This window comes from Taudactylus pleione, unplaced genomic scaffold, assembly GCF_031769625.1.
Source record: "Taudactylus pleione unplaced genomic scaffold, aTauple2 ptg000830l, whole genome shotgun sequence".
Lineage (NCBI taxonomy): Eukaryota > Metazoa > Chordata > Amphibia > Anura > Myobatrachidae > Taudactylus > Taudactylus pleione.
The window spans coordinates 4237797-4253152 of NW_028285232.1; positions in this window are offsets into that span (position 1 = coordinate 4237797).

Consider the following 15356-nt stretch of genomic DNA (forward strand, 5'->3'; position numbering starts at 1 on the left):
CTGTGTGCTCCTGTGTCTGAATATGGGAGACTGCATTGAGTAATGTGATATGTGACACCTGTATATCTGTGTGCTCCGGAGTCTGTATATGGGAGACTGCGTTGAGTAATGTGATATGTGACACCTGTATATCTGTGTGCTCTTGAGTCTGTATATGGGAGACTGCGCTGAGTAATGTGATATGTGACACCTGTATATCTGTGTGCTCCTGGGTCTGTATATGGGAGACTGCGCTGAGTAATGTGATATGTGACACCTGTATATCTGTGTGCTCCTGAGTCTGTATATGGAGACTGCGCTGAGTAATGTGATATGTGACACTGTATATCTGTGTGCTCCTGAGTCTGTGTATGGGAGACTGCGCTGAGTAATGTGATATGTGACACCTGTATATCTGTGTGCTCCTGAGTCTGTATATGGGAGACTGCGCTGAGTAATGTGATACGTGACACCTGTATATCTGTGTGCTCCTGAGTCTGTATATGGGAGACTGCGCTGAGTAATGCGATATGTGACACCTGTATATCTGTGTGCTCCTGAGTCTGTATATAGGAGACTGCGCTGATTAATGTGATATGTGACACCTCTATATCTGTGTGCTCTTGAGTCTGTATATGGGAGACTGCTCTGAGTAATGTGATATGTGACACCTGTATATCTGTGTGCTCCTGTGTCTGAATATGGGAGACTGCATTGAGTAATGTGATATGTGACACCTGTATATCTGTGTGCTCCTGAGTCTGTATATGGGAGACTGCTCTGAGTAATGTGATATGTGACACCTGTATATCTGTGTGCTCCTGTGTCTGAATATGGGAGACTGCATTGAGTAATGTGATATGTGACACCTGTATATCTGTGTGCTCCGGAGTTTGTATATTTGAGACTGCGTTGAGTAATGTGATATGTGACACCTGTATATCTGTGTGCTCTTGAGTCTGTATATGGGAGACTGCGCTGAGTAATGTGATATGTGACACCTTTATATCTGTGTGCTCCTGGGTCTGTATATGGGAGACTGCGCTGAGTAATGTGATATGTGACACCTGTATATCTGTGTGCTCCTGAGTCTGTATATGGGAGACTGCGCTGAGTAATGTGATATGTGACACCTGTATATCTGTATGCTCCTGAGTCTGTATATGGAGACTGCGCTGAGTAATGTGATATGTGACACCTGTATATCTGTGTGCTCCTGAGTCTGTATATGGGAGACTGCGCTGAGTAATGTGATATGTGACACCTGTATATCTGTGTGCTCCTGAGTCTGTATATGGGAGACTGCGCTGAGTAATGTGATACGTGACACCTGTATATCTGTGTGCTCCTGAGTCTGTATATGGGAGACTGCGCTGAGTAATGCGATATGTGACACCTGTATATATGTGTGCTCCTGAGTCTGTATATGGGAGACTGCGCTGAGTAGTGTGTTATATATACACCTGTATATCTGTGTGCTCCTGAGTCTGTATATGGGAGACTGCGCTGAGTAATGTGATATGTGACACCTGTATATCTGTGTGCTCCTGAGTCTGTATATGGAGACTGCGCTGAGTAATATGATATGTGACAGCTGTATATCTGCGTGCACCTGAGTCTGTATATGGGAGACTGTGCTGAGTAATGTGATATGTGACACCTGTATATCTGTGTGCTCCTGAGTCTGTATATAGGAGACTGCGCTGAGTAATGTGATATGTGACACCTGTATATCTGTGTGCTCCTGAGTCTGTATATGGGAGGCTGCGCTGAGTAATGTGATATGTGACACCTGTATATCTGTGTGCTCCTTAGTCTGTATATGGGAGGCTGCACTGAGTAATGTGATATGTGACACCTGTATATCTGTGTGCTCCTGAGTCTATATATATGGGAGGCTGCACTGAGTAATGTGATATGTGACACCTGTATATCTTTGTGCTCCTGAGTCTATATATATGGGAGGCTGCACTGAGTAATGTGATATGTGACACCTGTATATCTGTGTGCTCCTGAGTCTGTATATAGGAGACTGCATTGAGTAATGTGATATGTGACACCTGTATATCTGTGTGCTCCGGAGTCTGTATATGGGAGACTGCGTTGAGTAATGTGATATGTGACACCTGTATATCTGTGTGCTCTTGAGTCTGTATATGGGAGACTGCGCTGAGTAATGTGATATGTGACACCTTTATATCTGTGTGCTCCTGGGTCTGTATATGGGAGACTGCGCTGAGTAATGTGATATGTGACACCTGTATATCTGTGTGCTCCTGAGTCTGTATATGGGAGACTGCGCTGAGTAATGTGATATGTGACACCTGTATATCTGTATACTCCTGAGTCTGTATATGGAGACTGCGCTGAGTAATGTGATATGTGACACCTGTATATCTGTGTGCTCCTGAGTCTGTATATGGGAGACTGCGCTGAGTAATGTGATACGTGACACCTGTATATCTGTGTGCTCCTGAGTCTGTATATGGGAGACTGCGCTGAGTAATGCGATATGTGACACCTGTATATATGTGTGCTCCTGAGTCTGTATATGGGAGACTGCACTGAGTAGTGTGTTATATATACACCTGTATATCTGTGTGCTCCTGAGTCTGTATATGGGAGACTGCGCTGAGTAATGTGATATGTGACACATGTATATCTGTGTGCTCCTGAGTCTGTATATGGAGACTGCGCTGAGTAATATGATATGTGACACCTGTATATCTGTGTGCTCCTGAGTCTGTATATAGGAGACTGCACTGAGTAATGTGATATGTGACACCTGTATATCTGTGTGCTCCTGAGTCTGTATATGGGAGACTGCGCTGAGTAATGTGATATGTGACACCTGTATATCTGTGTGCTCCTGAGTCTGTATATGGGAGACTGTGCTGTGTAATAAGATAGGTGACACCTGTATATCTGTGTGCTCCTGAGTCTGTATATGGAGAATGCGCTGAGTAATGTGATATGTGACACCTGTATATCTGTGTGCTCCTGAGTCTGTATATGGGAGACTGCGCTGAGTAATGTGATATGTAACACCTGTTTATCTGTGTGCTCCTGAGTCTGTATATGGGAGACTGTGCTGAGTAATGTGATATGTGACACTTGTATATCTGTGTGCTCCTGAGTCTGTATATAGGAGACTGCGCTGAGTAATGTGATATGTGACACCTGTATATCTGTGTGCTCCTGAGTCTGTATATGGGAGACTGCTCTGAGTAATGTGATATGTGACACTTGTATATCTGTGTGCTCCTGAGTCTGTATATGGGAGGCTGCGCTGAGTAATGTGATATGTGACACCTGTATATCTGTGTGCTCCTTAGTCTGTATATGGGAGGCTGCACTGAGTAATGTGATATGTGACACCTGTATATCTGTGTGCTCCTGAGTCTATATATATGGGAGGCTGCACTGAGTAATGTGATATGTGACACCTGTATATCTGTGTGCTCCTGAGTCTATATATATGGGAGGCTGCACTGAGGAATGTGATATGTGACACCTATATATCTGTGTGCTCCTGTGTCTGAATATGGGAGACTGCATTGAGTAATGTGATATGTGACACCTGTATATCTGTGTGCTCCGGAGTCTGTATATGGGAGACTGCGTTGAGTAATGTGATATGTGACACCTGTATATCTGTGTGCTCCAGAGTCTGTATATGGGAGACTGCGTTGAGTAATGTGATATGTGACACCTGTATATCTGTGTGCTCCGGAGTCTGTATATGGGAGACTGCGCTGAGTAATGTGATGTGTGACACCAGTATATCTGTGTGCTCCTGAGTCTGTATATGGGAGACTGCGCTGAGTAATGTGATGTGTGACACCTGTATATCTGTGTGCTCCTGAGTCTGTATATGGGAGACTGCGCTGAGTAATGTGATATGTGACACCTGTATATCTGTGTGCTCCTGAGTCTGTATATGGGAGACTGCGCTGAGTAATGTGATATGTGACACCTGTATATCTGTGTGCTCTTGAGTCTGTATATGGGAGACTGCGCTGAGTAATGTGATACGTGACACCTGTATATCTGTGTGCTCCAGAGTCTGTATATGGGAGACTGCGCTGAGTAATGCGATATGTGACACCTGTATATATGTGTGCTCCTGAGTCTGTATATGGGAGACTGCGCTGAGTAGTGTGTTATATATACACCTGTATATCTGTGTGCTCCTGAGTCTGTATATGGAGACTGCGCTGAGAAATGTGATATGTGACACCTGTATATCTGTGTGCTCCTTAGTCTGTATATGGGAGACTGCGCTGAGTAATGTGATATGTGACACCTGTATATCTGTGTGCTCCTGAGTCTGTATATGGGAGACTGTGCTGAGTAATAAGATAGGTGACACCTGTATATCTGTGTGCTCCTGAGTCTGTATATGGAGAATGCGCTGAGTAATGTGATATGTGACTCCTGTATATCTGTGTGCTCCTGAGTCTGTATATGGGAGACTGCGCTGAGTAATGTGATATGTGACACCTGTTTATCTGTGTGCTCCTGAGTCTGTATATGGGAGACTGCGCTGAGTAATGTGATATGTGACACCTGTATATCTCTTTGCTCCTGATTCTGTATATGGGAGACTGCGCTGAGTAATGTGATATGTGACACCTGTATATCTGCGTGCACCTGAGTCTGTATATGGGAGACTGCGCTGAGTAATGTGATATGTGACACCTGTATATCTGTGTGCTCCTGAGTCTGTATATAGGAGACTGTGCTGAGTAATGTGATATGTGACACCTGTATATCTGTGTGCTCCTGAGTCTGTATATGGGAGACTGCGCTGAGTAATGTGATATGTGACACTTGTATATCTGTGTGCTCCTGAGTCTGTATATGGGAGGCTGCGCTGAGTAATGTGATATGTGACACCTGTATATCTGTGTGCTCCTTAGTCTGTATATGGGAGGCTGCACTGAGTAATGTGATATGTGACACCTGTATATCTGTGTGCTCCGGAGTCTATATATATGGGAGGCTGCACTGAGTAATGTGATATGTGACACCTGTATATCTTTGTGCTCCTGAGTCTATATATATGGGAGGCTGCACTGAGTAATGTGATATGTGACACATGTATATCTGTGTGCTCCTGTGTCTGAATATGGGAGACTGCATTGAGTAATGTGATATGTGACACCTGTATATCTGTGTGCTCCGGAGTCTGTATATGGGAGACTGCGTTGAGTAATGTGATATGTGACACCTGTATATCTGTGTGCTCTAGAGTCTGTATATGGGAGACTGCGCTGAGTAATGTGATATGTGACACCTTTATATCTGTGTGCTCCTGGGTCTGTATATGGGAGACTGCGCTGAGTAATGTGATATGTGACACCTGTATATCTGTGTGCTCCTGAGTCTGTATATGGGAGACTGCGCTGAGTAATGTGATATGTGACACCTGCATATCTGTATGCTCCTGAGTCTGTATATGGAGACTGCGCTGAGTAATGTGATATGTGACACCTGTATATCTGTGTGCTCCTGAGTCTGTGTATGGGAGACTGCGCTGAGTAATGTGATATGTGACACCTGTATATCTGTGTGCTCCTGAGTCTGTATATGGAAGACTGCGCTGAGTAATGTGATACGTGACACCTGTATATCTGTGTGCTCCTGAGTCTGTATATGGGAGACTGCGCTGAGTAATGTGATATGTGACACCTGTATATCTCTGTGCTCCTGATTCTGTATATGGGAGACTGCGCTGAGTAATGTGATATGTGACACCTGTATATCTGCGTGCACCTGAGTCTGTATATGGGAGACTGCGCTGAGTAATGTGATATGTGACACCTGTATATCTGTGTGCTCCTGAGTCTGTATATAGGAGACTGTGCTGAGTAATGTGATATGTGACACCTGTATATCTGTGTGCTCCTGAGTCTGTATATGGGAGACTGCGCTGAGTAATGTGATATGTGACACTTGTATATCTGTGTGCTCCTGAGTCTGTATATGGGAGGCTGCGCTGAGTAATGTGATATGTGACACCTGTATATCTGTGTGCTCCTTAGTCTGTATATGGGAGGCTGCACTGAGTAATGTGATATGTGACACCTGTATATCTGTGTGCTCCGGAGTCTATATATATGGGAGGCTGCACTGAGTAATGTGATATGTGACACCTGTATATCTTTGTGCTCCTGAGTCTATATATATGGGAGGCTGCACTGAGTAATGTGATATGTGACACATGTATATCTGTGTGCTCCTGTGTCTGAATATGGGAGACTGCATTGAGTAATGTGATATGTGACACCTGTATATCTGTGTGCTCCGGAGTCTGTATATGGGAGACTGCGTTGAGTAATGTGATATGTGACACCTGTATATCTGTGTGCTCTAGAGTCTGTATATGGGAGACTGCGCTGAGTAATGTGATATGTGACACCTTTATATCTGTGTGCTCCTGGGTCTGTATATGGGAGACTGCGCTGAGTAATGTGATATGTGACACCTGTATATCTGTGTGCTCCTGAGTCTGTATATGGGAGACTGCGCTGAGTAATGTGATATGTGACACCTGCATATCTGTATGCTCCTGAGTCTGTATATGGAGACTGCGCTGAGTAATGTGATATGTGACACCTGTATATCTGTGTGCTCCTGAGTCTGTGTATGGGAGACTGCGCTGAGTAATGTGATATGTGACACCTGTATATCTGTGTGCTCCTGAGTCTGTATATGGAAGACTGCGCTGAGTAATGTGATACGTGACACCTGTATATCTGTGTGCTCCTGAGTCTGTATATGGGAGACTGCGCTGAGTAATGCGATATGTGACACCTGTATATATGTGTGCTCCTGAGTCTGCATATGGGAGACTGCGCTGAGTAGTGTGTTATATATACACCTGTATATCTGTGTTCTCCTGAGTCTGTATATGGGAGACTGCGCTGAGTAATAAGATAGGTGACACCTGTATATCTGTGTGCTCCTGAGTCTGTATATGGAGACTGCGCAGAGTAATGTGATATGTGACACCTGTATATCTGTGTGCTCCTGAGTCTGTATATGGGAGACTGCGCTGAGTAATGTGATATGTGACACCTTTATATCTGTGTGCTCCTGAGTCTGTATATAGGAGACTGCACTGAGTAATGTGATATGTGACACCTGTATATCTGTGTGGTCCTGAGTCTGTATATGGGAGACTGCGCTGAGTGACACCTGTATATCTGTGTGCTCCTGAGTCTGTATATGGGAGACTGCGCTGAGTAATGTGATATGTGACACCTGTATATCTGTATGCTCCTGAGTCTGTATATGGAGACTGCGCTGAGTAATGTGATATGTGACACCTGTATATCTGTGTGCTCCTGAGTCTGTATATGGGAGACTGCGCTGAGTAATGTGATATGTGACACCTGTATATCTGTGTGCTCCTGAGTCTGTATATGGGAGACTGCGCTGAGTAATGTGATACGTGACACCTGTATATCTGTGTGCTCCTGAGTCTGTATATGGGAGACTGCGCTGAGTAATGCGATATGTGACACCTGTATATATGTGTGCTCCTGAGTCTGTATATGGGAGACTGCGCTGAGTAGTGTGTTATATATACACCTGTATATCTGTGTGCTCCTGAGTCTGTATATGGGAGACTGCGCTGAGTAATGTGATATGTGACACCTGTATATCTGTGTGCTCCTGAGTCTGTATATAGGAGACTGCACTGAGTAATGTGATATGTAACACCTGTTTATCTGTGTGCTCCTGAGTCTGTATATGGGAGACTGCGCTGAGTAATGTGATATGTGACACCTGTATATCTCTGTGGTCCTGAGTCTGTATATGGGAGACTGCGCTGAGTAATGTGATATGTGACACCTGTATATCTGCGTGCACCTGAGTCTGTATATCGGAGACTGTGCTGAGTAATGTGATATGTGACACTTGTATATCTGTGTGCTCCTGAGTCTGTATATAGGAGACTGCGCTGAGTAATGTGATATGTGACACCTGTATATCTGTGTGCTCCTGAGTCTGTATATGGGAGACTGCTCTGAGTAATGTGATATGTGACACTTGTATATCTGTGTGCTCCTGAGTCTGTATATGGGAGGCTGCGCTGAGTAATGTGATATGTGACACCTGTATATCTGTGTGCTCCTTAGTCTGTATATGGGAGGCTGCACTGAGTAATGTGATATGTGACACCTGTATATCTGTGTGCTCCTGATTCTATATATATGGGAGGCTGCACTGAGTAATGTGATATGTGACACCTGTATATCTGTGTGCTCCTGAGTCTATATATATGGGAGGCTGCACTGAGGAATGTGATATGTGACACCTATATATCTGTGTGCTCCTGTGTCTGAATATGGGAGACTGCATTGAGTAATGTGATATGTGACACCTGTATATCTGTGTGCTCCGGAGTCTGTATATGGGAGACTGCGTTGAGTAATGTGATATGTGACACCTGTATATCTGTATGCTCCTGAGTCTGTATATGGAGACTGCGCTGAGTAATGTGATATGTGACACCTGTATATCTGTGTGCTCCTGAGTCTGTATATGGGAGACTGCGCTGAGTAATGTGATATGTGACACCTGTATATCTGTGTGCTCCTGAGTCTGTTTATGGGAGACTGCGCTGAGTAATGTGATACGTGACACCTGTATATCTGTGTGCTCCTGAGTCTGTATATGGGAGACTGCGCTGAGTAATGCGATATGTGACACATGTATATCTGTGTGCTCCTGTGTCTGAATATGGGAGACTGCATTGAGTAATGTGATATGTGACACCTGTATATCTGTGTGCTCCGGAGTCTGTATATGGGAGACTGCGTTGAGTAATGTGATATGTGACACCTGTATATCTGTGTGCTCTTGAGTCTGTATATGGGAGACTGCGCTGAGTAATGTGATATGTGACACCTGTATATCTGTGTGCTCCTGGGTCTGTATATGGGAGACTGCGCTGAGTAATGTGATATGTGACACCTGTATATCTGTGTGCTCCTGAGTCTGTATATGGAGACTGCGCTGAGTAATGTGATATGTGACACTGTATATCTGTGTGCTCCTGAGTCTGTGTATGGGAGACTGCGCTGAGTAATGTGATATGTGACACCTGTATATCTGTGTGCTCCTGAGTCTGTATATGGGAGACTGCGCTGAGTAATGTGATACGTGACACCTGTATATCTGTGTGCTCCTGAGTCTGTATATGGGAGACTGCGCTGAGTAATGCGATATGTGACACCTGTATATCTGTGTGCTCCTGAGTCTGTATATAGGAGACTGCGCTGATTAATGTGATATGTGACACCTCTATATCTGTGTGCTCTTGAGTCTGTATATGGGAGACTGCTCTGAGTAATGTGATATGTGACACCTGTATATCTGTGTGCTCCTGTGTCTGAATATGGGAGACTGCATTGAGTAATGTGATATGTGACACCTGTATATCTGTGTGCTCCTGAGTCTGTATATGGGAGACTGCTCTGAGTAATGTGATATGTGACACCTGTATATCTGTGTGCTCCTGTGTCTGAATATGGGAGACTGCATTGAGTAATGTGATATGTGACACCTGTATATCTGTGTGCTCCGGAGTTTGTATATTTGAGACTGCGTTGAGTAATGTGATATGTGACACCTGTATATCTGTGTGCTCTTGAGTCTGTATATGGGAGACTGCGCTGAGTAATGTGATATGTGACACCTTTATATCTGTGTGCTCCTGGGTCTGTATATGGGAGACTGCGCTGAGTAATGTGATATGTGACACCTGTATATCTGTGTGCTCCTGAGTCTGTATATGGGAGACTGCGCTGAGTAATGTGATATGTGACACCTGTATATCTGTATGCTCCTGAGTCTGTATATGGAGACTGCGCTGAGTAATGTGATATGTGACACCTGTATATCTGTGTGCTCCTGAGTCTGTATATGGGAGACTGCGCTGAGTAATGTGATATGTGACACCTGTATATCTGTGTGCTCCTGAGTCTGTATATGGGAGACTGCGCTGAGTAATGTGATACGTGACACCTGTATATCTGTGTGCTCCTGAGTCTGTATATGGGAGACTGCGCTGAGTAATGCGATATGTGACACCTGTATATATGTGTGCTCCTGAGTCTGTATATGGGAGACTGCGCTGAGTAGTGTGTTATATATACACCTGTATATCTGTGTGCTCCTGAGTCTGTATATGGGAGACTGCGCTGAGTAATGTGATATGTGACACCTGTATATCTGTGTGCTCCTGAGTCTGTATATGGAGACTGCGCTGAGTAATATGATATGTGACAGCTGTATATCTGTGTGCTCCTGAGTCTGTATATAGGAGACTGCACTGAGTAATGTGATATGTGACACCTGTATATCTGTGTGCTCCTGAGTCTGTATATGGGAGACTGCGCTGAGTAATGTGATATGTGACACCTGTATATCTGTGTGCTCCTGAGTCTGTATATGGGAGACTGTGCTGAGTAATAAGATAGGTGACACCTGTATATCTGTGTGCTCCTGAGTCTGTATATGGAGAATGCGCTGAGTAATGTGATATGTGACACCTGTATATCTCTGTGGTCCTGAGTCTGTATATGGGAGACTGCGCTGAGTAATGTGATATGTGACACCTGTATATCTGCGAGCACCTGAGTCTGTATATGGGAGACTGTGCTGAGTAATGTGATATGTGACACTTGTATATCTGTGTGCTCCTGAGTCTGTATATAGGAGACTGCGCTGAGTAATGTGATATGTGACACCTGTATATCTGTGTGCTCCTGAGTCTGTATATGGGAGACTGTGCTGAGTAATAAGATAGGTGACACCTGTATATCTGTGTGCTCCTGAGTCTGTATATGGAGAATGCACTGAGTAATGTGATATGTGACTCCTGTATATCTGTGTGCTCCTGAGTCTGTATATGGGAGACTGCGCTGAGTAATGTGATATGTGACACCTATATATCTGTGTGCTCCTGTGTCTGAATATGGGAGACTGCATTGAGTAATGTGATATGTGACACCTGTATATCTGTGTGCTCCGGAGTCTGTATATGGGAGACTGCGTTGAGTAATGTGATATGTGACACCTGTATATCTGTGTGCTCCGGAGTCTGTATATGGGAGACTGCGTTGAGTAATGTGATATGTGACACCTGTATATCTGTGTGCTCCGGAGTCTGTATATGGGAGACTGCGCTGAGTAATGTGATGTGTGACACCAGTATATCTGTGTGCTCCTGAGTCTGTATATGGGAGACTGCGCTGAGTAATGTGATGTGTGACACCTGTATATCTGTGTGCTCCTGAGTCTGTAAATGGGAGACTGCGCTGAGTAATGTGATACGTGACACCTGTATATCTGTGTGCTCCTGAGTCTGTATATGGGAGACTGCGCTGAGTTATGCGATATGTGACACCTGTATATATGTGTGCTCCTGAGTCTGTATATGGGAGACTGCGCTGAGTAGTGTGTTATATATACACCTGTATATCTGTGTTCTCCTGAGTCTGTATATGGGAGAGTGCGCTGAGTAATAAGATAGGTGACACCTGTATATCTGTGTGCTCCTGAGTCTGTATATGGAGACTGCGCAGAGTAATGTGATATGTGACACCTGTATATCTGTGTGCTCCTGAGTCTGTATATGGGAGACTGCGCTGAGTAATGTGATATGTGACACCTTTATATCTGTGTGCTCCTGAGTCTGTATATAGGAGACTGCACTGAGTAATGTGATATGTGACACCAGTATATCTGTGTGCTCCTGAGTCTGTATATGGGAGACTGCGCTGAGTAATGTGATATGTGACACCTGTATATCTGTGTGCTCCTGAGTCTGTATATGGGAGACTGCACTGAGTAATGTGATATGTGACACCTGTATATCTGTGTGCTCCTGAGTCTGTATATGGGAGACTGCGCTGAGTAATGTGATATGTGACACCTGTATATCTGTGTGCTCCTGAGTCTGTATATGGAGACTGCGCTGAGTAATGTGATATGTGACACCTGTATATCTGTGTGCTCCTGAGTCTGTATATAGGAGACTGCACTGAGTAATGTGATATGTGACACCTGTATATCTGTGTGCTCCTGATTCTGTATATGGGAGACTGCGCTGAGTAATGTGATATGTGACACCTGTTTATCTGTGTGCTCCTGAGTCTGTATATGGGAGACTGCGCTGAGTAATGTGATATGTGACACCTGTATATCTCTGTGGTCCTGAGTCTGTATATGGGAGACTGCGCTGAGTAATGTGATATGTGACACCTGTATATCTGCGTGCACCTGAGTCTGTATATGGGAGACTGTGCTGAGTAATGTGATATGTGACACCTGTATATCTGTGTGCTACTGAGTCTGTATATGGGAGACTGCACTGAGTAATGTGATATGTGACACCTGTATATCTGTGTGCTCCTGAGTCTGTATATGGGAGACTGCGCTGAGTAATGTGATATGTGACACCTGTATATCTGTGTGCTCCTGAGTCTGTATATGGAGACTGCGCTGAGTAATGTGATATGTGACACCTGTATATCTGTGTGCTCCTGAGTCTGTATATAGGAGACTGCACTGAGTAATGTGATATGTGACACCTGTATATCTGTGTGCTCCTGATTCTGTATATGGGAGACTGCGCTGAGTAATGTGATATGTGACACCTGTTTATCTGTGTGCTCCTGAGTCTGTATATGGAGACTGCGCTGAGTAATGTGATATGTGACACCTGTATATCTGTGTGCTCCTGAGTCTGTATATAGGAGACTGCACTGAGTAATGTGATATGTGACACCTGTATATCTGTGTGCTCCTGATTCTGTATATGGGAGACTGCGCTGAGTAATGTGATATGTGACACCTGTTTATCTGTGTGCTCCTGAGTCTGTATATGGGAGACTGTGCTGAGTAATGTGATATGTGACACCTGTATATCTGTGTGCTCCTGAGTCTGTATATAGGAGACTGCGCTGAGTAATGTGATATGTGACACCTGTATATCTGTGTGCTCCTGAGTCTGTATATGGGAGACTGCTCTGAGTAATGTGATATGTGACACCTGTATATCTGTGTGCTCCTGAGTCTATATATATGGGAGGCTGCACTGAGTAATGTGATATGTGACACCTGTATATCTTTGTGCTCCTGAGTCTATATATATGGGAGGCTGCACTGAGTAATGTGATATGTGACACCTGTATATCTGTGTGCTCCTGTGTCTGAATATGGGAGACTGCATTGAGTAATGTGATATGTGACACCTGTATATCTGTGTGCTCCGGAGTTTGTATATGGGAGACTGCGTTGAGTAATGTGATATGTGACACCTGTATATCTGTGTGCTCTTGAGTCTGTATATGGGAGACTGCGCTGAGTAATGTGATATGTGACACCTTTATATCTGTGTGCTCCTGGGTCTGTATATGGGAGACTGCGCTGAGTAATGTGATATGTGACACCTGTATATCTGTGTGCTCCTGAGTCTGTATATGGGAGACTGCGCTGAGTAATGTGATATGTGACACCTGTATATCTGTATGCTCCTGAGTCTGTATATGGAGACTGCGCTGAGTAATGTGATATGTGACACCTGTATATCTGTGTGCTCCTGAGTCTGTATATGGAGACTGCGCTGAGTAATATGATATGTGACACCTGTATATCTGTGTGCTCCTGAGTCTGTATATGGGAGACTGTGCTGAGTAATAAGATAGGTGACACCTGTATATCTGTGTGGTCCTGAGTCTGTATATGGGAGACTGCGCTGAGTAATGTGATATGTGACACCTGTATATCTGCGAGCACCTGAGTCTGTATATGGGAGACTGTGCTGAGTAATGTGATATGTGACACTTGTATATCTGTGTGCTCCTGAGTCTGTATATAGGAGACTGCGCTGAGTAATGTGATATGTGACACCTGTATATCTGTGTGCTCCTGAGTCTGTATATGGGAGACTGTGCTGAGTAATAAGATAGGTGACACCTGTATATCTGTGTGCTCCTGAGTCTGTATATGGAGAATGCGCTGAGTAATGTGATATGTGACTCCTGTATATCTGTGTGCTCCTGAGTCTGTATATGGGAGACTGCGCTGAGTAATGTGATATGTGACACCTGTTTATCTGTGTGCTCCTGAGTCTGTATATGGGAGACTGCGCTGAGTAATGTGATATGTGACACCTGTATATCTCTGTGCTCCTGATTCTGTATATGGGAGACTGCGCTGAGTAATGTGATATGTGACACCTATATATCTGTGTGCTCCTGTGTCTGAATATGGGAGACTGCGCTGAGTAATGTGATATGTGACACCTGTATATCTGTGTGCTCCGGAGTCTGTATATGGGAGACTGCGTTGAGTAATGTGATATGTGACACCTGTATATCTGTGTGCTCCGGAGTCTGTATATGGGAGACTGCGTTGAGTAATGTGATATGTGACACCTGTATATCTGTGTGCTCCGGAGTCTGTATATGGGAGACTGCGCTGAGTAATGTGATGTGTGACACCAGTATATCTGTGTGCTCCTGAGTCTGTATATGGGAGACTGCGCTGAGTAATGTGATGTGTGACACCTGTATATCTGTGTGCTCCTGAGTCTGTAAATGGGAGACTGCGCTGAGTAATGTGATATGTGACACCTGTATATCTGTGTGCTCCTGAGTCTGTATATGGGAGACTGCGCTGAGTAATGTGATATGTGACACCTGTATATCTGTGTGCTCTTGAGTCTGTATATGGGAGACTGCGCTGAGTAATGTGATACGTGACACCTGTATATCTGTGTGCTCCAGAGTCTGTATATGGGAGACTGCGCTGAGTAATGCAATATGTGACACCTGTATATATGTGTGCTCCTGAGTCTGTATATGGGAGACTGCACTGAGTAGTGTGTTATATATACACCTGTATATCTGTGTGCTGCTGAGTCTCTATATGGGAGACTGCGCTGAGTAATAAGATAGGTGACACCTGTATATCTGTGTGCTCCTGAGTCTGTATATGGAGACTGCGCTGAGTAATGTGATATGTGACACCTGTATATCTGTGTGCTCCTGAGTCTGTATATGGAGACTGCGCTGAGTAATGTGATATGTGACACCTGTATATCTGTGTGCTCCTGAGTCTGTATATGGGAGACTTCGCTGAGTAATGTGATATGTGACACCTGTATATCTGTGTGCTCCTGAGTCTGTATATGGAGACTGCGCTGAGTAATGTGATATGTGACACCTGTATATCTGTGTGCTCCTGAGTCTGTATATAGGAGACTGCACTGAGTAATGTGATATGTGACACCTGTATATCTGTGTGCTCCTGAGTCTGTATATGGGAGACTGCGCTGAGTAATGTGATATGTG